Source organism: Symphalangus syndactylus, chromosome 22 (genome assembly GCF_028878055.3).
Source record: "Symphalangus syndactylus isolate Jambi chromosome 22, NHGRI_mSymSyn1-v2.1_pri, whole genome shotgun sequence".
Classification (NCBI taxonomy): Eukaryota; Metazoa; Chordata; class Mammalia; order Primates; family Hylobatidae; genus Symphalangus; species Symphalangus syndactylus.
In genome coordinates this window covers 33,452,398-33,459,294 of record NC_072444.2, presented here as the reverse complement: position 1 = coordinate 33,459,294, position 6,897 = coordinate 33,452,398, and the positions used below count along the sequence as shown (strand labels likewise).

The 6,897-nt window shown below is 60.9% G+C and overlaps 1 protein-coding gene across 3 annotated transcripts in view; it reads left to right on the top strand.

Annotated features, from left to right (window-relative positions):
• Positions 1-803: 803 nt before the first annotated feature.
• The window catches only part of ARHGEF16 (Rho guanine nucleotide exchange factor 16), a 30,869-nt gene continuing 24,775 nt past the window's right edge, over positions 804-6,897 (top strand). For 2 of the 3 annotated variants that reach the window (XM_063631179.1, XM_055261488.2), the window contains exon 1: positions 820-950. The gene's annotated coding sequence lies outside the window, so the exon portion shown is untranslated. Of the gene's footprint in view, positions 951-6,897 lie in introns of all 3 variants that reach the window. The other variant, XM_055261490.2, reaches the window with a different exon arrangement.

The window sequence follows — 6,897 nt, the reverse complement described above, 5'->3', positions numbered from 1 at the left end:
GTCTGAGCCCCGGGACCTCAGGTCACATTCCTGAATGGCAGGCCCAAGCTTGGGAGGCTTGGCTCAGCCCCCAGCTCCATCCACAGCACCAGGTAGCCCGATTCCTGAACCCCCAGCCGTGGGGCTGCTGCAGCCTCTGCCTGGGGCCCTCCCCCACCTTCACACGGGTTCCCAGCAGGGTTCCCAGCAGGCGGAGCAAGGAAAGGCCAGGCTCGGAGTCCAGGCTCAGCCTTGTGCACGCTGGCGAGCGCCTTCCTTTCCAGGACTCAGTCCTTTGTGAAATGGGGATGACCGCGACTCAACCACACCAAAAAGGGGGCCAGAGTGCTTTGCGCCCCCTTGGCTGTCTTTGGCCGCCTGGCTTCCAAAAATCCAGAGGGCTGGGCCTTTCTACAGCAAACATCGGTCCCCGCAGGGCTGGTCTCCTTCCCCGAAGGCTTCCTGGAGGAGGCAGTGGAGCGGGGCCTGGAAGGACAGTGACGCAGGAGGGAGCCGAGCCGTTCTGGCCCCACGCCTGGCAGGCGACGCCCGGGCCGGCCTCGAGGGGGCGTGGACGCGGGGCGGGAAGGCGCAGGCAGCGGGCGGCGGCGGCTCGGCGGGAATCAAGAGGCGCGATCCAGTCCGGGCGATCACGTGGGCTCCAGCCGGCCCAGGTGGGGCTGTGACCTCTGACGCAGACGGCGCCGCCACAGGTGCCCGGGACGCGCCCCGCCCCCTCCCCGGCCCTCCCCGCCCGGGCCCTCGGACCCGGAGCAGCCCCGCCCTCCCAGCGCCCACCTGCGGGGCCGCAGCCGCCGCCCTCCAGCCAGACCGCGCAGGAAGTGGAGGAGGCGCCCCGGGCCGGACCGCGCTGCCGCAGGAGCGAAGCGGCTGCAGGATAGGACAGGACCCGGCGCTGGAAGCTGCACCGCCCGCGCGCCGCCCCTCCGTCCCTCCGCCCAGGGGCGCAGGTGAGCCTGGGGGACAGGTGAGCCGGGGGACAGGTGAGCCTGGGCTCAGGGGAGCCGGGGGAGGCGCCAGGAACCCGGGGCGCCTCTCCTCCCTTCCGCTTTTCCCGCAAGCCCCGCCCCGGGAGCCGCAACAACTTCGCGACCCTCCTGGGGCTCAGCCGGGGCGGGAGGGGCGGGGCTCGCGGACTGAGCCGGATGCGACCTTGGACCCGCAGCCCCCCCCACACACGCCAGGCAGCTCCCTGCTTGTCCCCGCCCGCTCGCTCGCTGCTCTCTCTCGACCCCGAGTGGCCGCTTCCTCTTCCTAAAGGAAAACTTCCATGCAACCGGAACCTGGGTTCAGACTTGAGCGCGGAGGACTCTGGAAGCCCCAGAGAGTTTGAAAGAGCATGGGGTCGGGGGCGGAACAGAACAACCCTTCCCGGAGCTCTTTGGGGAATCTGACGCCCAAACCTGCTTTGGCCCCAAAAGTTCAGAAAAGCCCCAAGAAGGAAGAACCCCACACCCAAGACAAACCCAAACCACACGCCCCTCCCCCACCCTTGGCCTTGGTGGGCGGGGGCAGGGAGGGACCTGCTTTGTCTCCCCTGAGAAGGGAGGCGGGGAGGGGGACGAGTGCGTCCCACCTACCAGGGAGTTGTGGCCGCTTGTCTTGGCCGCTCAGCCTCTTTCTGCGTCTGTGAAGTGGGAACAGTATCCCTTTTGAGATTTGAGTAGGTAGGGGGACTGAGGGAGTGGCAGCGATGGCAGGTCTTGGTGGCCTCTGCATGTGACCTGAATCAAGGCCTGAATCTTCTCTGTGTCCTTGAGGGGAACAGTCTGTGCACCACCTAACATGGGGGCCTAGCGGGTGTGTGTGGGCCTGGCTGGGACCATGGCTGCAGGCCCTGACCCCTCCGTGGCATAGTTCCCAGGTGTGTGGGTTTCAGGCTCACATCCTGGCTCTTTGTGAACTAAGCAGCTCTTGGGGCCTCGGTTTCCTCATCCGTAAAATGGGACTAGTAGGAGTGTGGAGGAGTTAGAAGATGTTGACCCACGAGTGTGCCAGGCAGACGTGGCCCCTGCTGTGCGATGCCCACAGCCAGCAGAGGGGAACAGGGTGAGATGAAAGAAACTGTCCAGAGCAGAAGTCATGGGCTAAAGGTGGGCACTCCTCACCCACCCCAGTCCTGCTGGAAGGGAGGTGTCTTGGGGGCTTCCTGGAAGAAGTAAGTCACCTGGACCAAAGTCACCTGCAGGGTGGGATGGGCCCTCCCCCACCTGGACACTGGGGAGAAACCCTTGTTGGGGGGGCCTCCCTGAGGGCGCTCTCCAGGGGTCATCTCTGACCCACAGGACCACCCTATGTGGGAAGCACTTTCCACCTACACATGAGGAAACAGGCACAGAGGTGAAGCAGTGAGAAGCAGCGTGTCGGGGTCCCCACAGCTCACATGTGGCACGCAGGTCCCCACCCTGAGGATGGCCATCTGTGTTCACGTTGTGATCCAGGCGCAGGCGCTCCCTGCAAGTTTGGGTCTGAGTTTTAGTTTTGGTTTCCAGATGGATCTGGGCCGCTCCTGTCCTTAGCGCAGGGGACCGTCCGTCTGGAGCAGCATCCTTATTTCTAGTGACTCCCTGGCTGAGGCCAGAACCCCCACTCTGCCTGGTCCCCGTTTGGGGACAGCCATCCAGGTCAGGACAGGGCCTAGCCAGCAGTCCCACCCAGGCAGGCCACATTCCCTCTGCACCTGGTTTCCTTATCTGCCAGGGAAAGTACCCACCTTCCAGAAGTTTGGGGAGGGGCAGAAGACACAGTGGATGACAGGGCATTCAGAGGGCACTGTCTGTGTGTCCTACAGCGGGTGAACGGGTGGCAGGAGACCTGTCACCCACGTGGGCACCTGTCAGAGGCAGGCTCTGATTCCTACCCTTTGGGGGAACCCCGCAAGTGGTAGCAGAGCCAGGGACAGCACCTGGGTTTATGGGATGTCTCATTCAGAGCCGGAGCTGGGAAGTGACTGGAATGCACTTTGGGCTGAACCAGCTATGTCCAGGTGGGAGGGCCAGGTGCACTTCCCCGCCCCCACCGTGCAGGGTGGCTCTCTGCTTAGCTGCCTAGGGTTTCCCTACCGCAGCCCTACGGACCTTGATCCAGATAACAGGTCTCTCCAGCAGCCTTGTCAACCAGTAGCCAGGACTCCTGACTACCAGCAATGTCTCCAGATGTTGCCAAATGTGCCCTGGGGGGGCAAAACTGCCCCAGTGAAGGCTGCAGAGCCAAATCCCTGGCCACCTTGCAAACGGCGCTGGCTGATGTATGCTGCATGATTTGCAAAACCAAGCCCTCCCCCCGATTACGTGACCGAGTCCGAAGTTTGGCAGGCAGAATTACCGGAGTACAAGAGCATCATTGTAGCTTGAGTTTGCCTTCACTGAGGTTGGATGGACAGGTGCTAGAGAGGCCACGCCCCACTGGGCCAAGTGGGGTCAGCCGGACCTAGAGGCCAGGGTAGGAGGGACAGAAATGCCCGAGGGTGGGACCATATGAAGCTGGAGGCCTGTGCAGCATCGTAACCAGAGGGGCAGCAAACTTGCGACAATTAGGTCCTGGTGGCCGTGAGAGCAGCTATGCCCGGAGCCCAAGGCCCTGGCTGGGAGATTGTACTGCTATGGGGATGCAGGAGGGACAGGGCTGGCGCCCACTAGACTCACTAGAAGGCCATCGCTCCGGAAGGATGAGGGGGCAGGAGGGCGGGGCTACAGAGCGGCCCACCCAACCAGTGGTGGGTCTGAGATCCAGCAGATCAGCCAAGGCCAAGTACAGACAGGAAGGGACAGGCTGGGCAGGGGGCCCTGAGACTGGCCAGCGACCACAGTTTCCACCTGCTCAGACAGGCCAGACGGGGGCCCCTAAGACTGCCCAGAGACCACGGATTCCACCTGCTCACCTCTGCTGCATGCCTCCTCCTGGCAAGTCGCTCGTGCCCCATAACTATATGTGTTGGGGATACCAGGTGGGGTATTTAGTGGTAAAGAGAAAAGAGAGAGTTCTGGGTCCCAGGCCTCAGCCATGGGAGGTCCTTTCCAGCCCACCCTGAGCAGAAGCAGCAGGAAGTCGCCCAAAAAGTGGCACAGATGGGCTCGGAACCTCTATGGGGCTGCCCTGGCCCAGCCTCTGCTCATTTTGAGCGAAGTCCCATTGCAGGTTGGTTCTTGGCATGGAACACCAGGGCCTCTCTGGGAAGACACAGAATCAAGGTACTAGGAGACCAGGGCAGAGCATGTGCTGAGGCAGGCATTTGCTCTTCAGTGTGGAAACTGAGCCCCACTGTGGGGACACTAACAGGAAACTGTCCCTGCCCCGCAAGGGCTCACAGACATGGGGAGACAGGACAGCCAGCCAGCCAGCCTGCGGCTCCCTCTGCCCTGTGCATGCCCTGTGCTGAGCCCCCGCTCAGCAAGTCAGGGCTGCCTTTGCTGGGGAGCAGGTCTGCCACTGGCCTGCGTGGCTGCTGCAGGAAATCTGACCTCTCTCTGTGGCGCTGCAGCTGGGACAGCATGGCCAGCTGCTGAAAGGAGTCTGAGCTCTCAGCCCCTCCCCTTCGCTGTCTCCACCAGGAGTAGACCAGCATCTCAGTGAGGAAATGGAAAGAGGCCACTGCAGAAACCAGCCGACCTGCAGGAGAGGCTTCAGGATACGGACCTGGCATGGAGCTGGGGGTCCCAGAGGGCCCTCCCAGCCAGACACCTGTGCTCAGGGTGTGTGCACTTGGGCCTCCCACCATCATAAGGCCTGTCTCCTCAATAGAAGCAGAAACAATCAACTACCAGCAGCAGATGTTTGAGGAAAGCCCTGTGCCAGCAGGGGCAGAGACAGGAGGAAGTATGTGCCAGGGGTGCAGCTCCAGCAGGCAGTGACAGAAAGAAAGAAACTCGCTCCAAAAAAAACGTAATCCTTCCTCTCTAAGACAATAGAAGATGTTACACCCATAAAACAAGAGCAGGATGCCAGGAATGAAGAGCAGAGGGCTCTTTGAGGATAAAGAAAATGACAAGACCAGGGGCAGATAAGAAGTTCAAGTAGAGAAAACCTCACACAGAGAACAAAGTAGGGGAGGAAAGGTAAGGAATTAGGAGAAAATGCCAGCGCTTAATCCTCATTAGTGGGTATTCCAGAAAGAGGAAACAGAGTGGAAGAAATAATATGAAAATCCGTGCAGCCCTAAAGACAAGAGTGACTGCCCGGCGGGGTTCCACCCAGCACCTGGCTCAGTGGACTAACATGGACCCTACAGAGGCACATCAGCACGACAATCAGAGCTCCCAGGCTGGCTCAGTGAACCAACGCGGACCCTACGGAGGCACATCAGCACGACAGCCAGAGCTCCCAGGCTTCAGCAGGTGCACCAGACCCTCAGTGGGGCCAGGGAGAACCACACACCGGTCGTGATCTGAGGAAGAGATCGGGGCATTGGGGCCCTTCCCCAGCAACTCTGAAGACAAGGGAAGGGCGCTGCCCGACTCTGGGAGAAAACCATCTACAGTGGGAACACTCATCTCCTCGCCAGTCAGGGGAGAGGAAGAAACAAGACATTTTCAGGCAGTCCAAAAGATGGCTCCCTTGTGGCCTCCTGGGACAGTGCCTGGGGATGTGCTTCAGCACAGTGAGGGCCCAGAGCAGGTGAGAGGGGCCCCAGAAGCAGCAGAGGAGGTCCTGGGATCCGCCCAGGGTGAGGCCCAGAGCACCGGGCCCTCTGGAGAGGGAGGATGGGGGGTGTATGGGAAAAACACGGAGCTGGCCTGCCGAACATATAGAATATATTCTCAAGAAGCACATGGCAGAGACGCCGGAACACTCAGGGAAAATTTAACTGGGGAAACCAGGCTGGTCAAATGAGAGAAAATCATTAACAAGAGGTGGGCAAGGCACAGACATCCTGTGATGGGGCTGGCCGTGATGGAGTCCTCGTCCAAAAGGCAGGGAGGGGGTAGGGATGCCCATAGGTGGGGGTCACTGAGATCAGGCTGTGCCTTTTTCTGGGAAAAGCTGAGGGACCCGGAGCAGTGGCCTCCAGGGATCAGGGCAGTGTGGAAGAGGGGACGCTGGGCTTTCACGCTAAGTCTTTGGTGCTTGTTGACTTTTGAAACGTTGTCTGTGCCTTCATAGCTCTTTAGAACAACTGAAAAACAGAAGGCAACGGGTGCGGGTGCGGGTGCCTGCCAGGGCCACAGCTCCCGAGAGCCGGTTCCTGGGGGGCTCTGGACTGCCCACACCCCTCAGGCTCTCTGTTAGGCCTGCGGGTGCGGCTGCCTCACTGGGAGCAGAGGTCACACCCAGCAATGGCTCAGGCTCTGGCTCGCCTGACAGGTTCCCGTTTGGGCACCTTCTGGCAGTGGAGCAGACTTTGACCTCTCCTGGGACAGCCACGGCCAGCCAGGGAGTGCTGCCGGCCAGGGCCAGGGCCAGGACGCCGTCTCAGAGGATGTGGTCAGGGACAGTCAGGCCTGGGCAGTCTGGCCCCATTAGGAAGGAGGAAGGCCTCTATGAGAGTCAGAAGGCTGAGACAGTGCAGGCTGGGGTCTCTGTATTTGGGGGCTGTGGGGTCTTGGGGACATTTGTTTGGTGGGAGATGGGGCACAGTGATCTGGGCATGTCAGCCCACATCAAATGCCCCCCAGGTAAAGTAATCACATTTAGAATAAAAGGACTGCAGGGCCGTAGACCACCTACGCTGGCCACCCACTGGATTGCGCTCTGCTTGGCGTGTAGATAGAAGCCTAAAAGAAACGGATTTCTCGGCTAGGCCTGGGTAAAACGCAGACACGCTACTGTGAGCGGGTGATCCTGGGATGGTGCAGACCGGCGTCACCCTGGTCAGTGTCATGGACACCAGCCCCAGGGGAGGCCTGTTGTGTCTGCCGCTGTCCTCAGCGGTGATTGGGAATGTCCTGAGGAATGTACCCT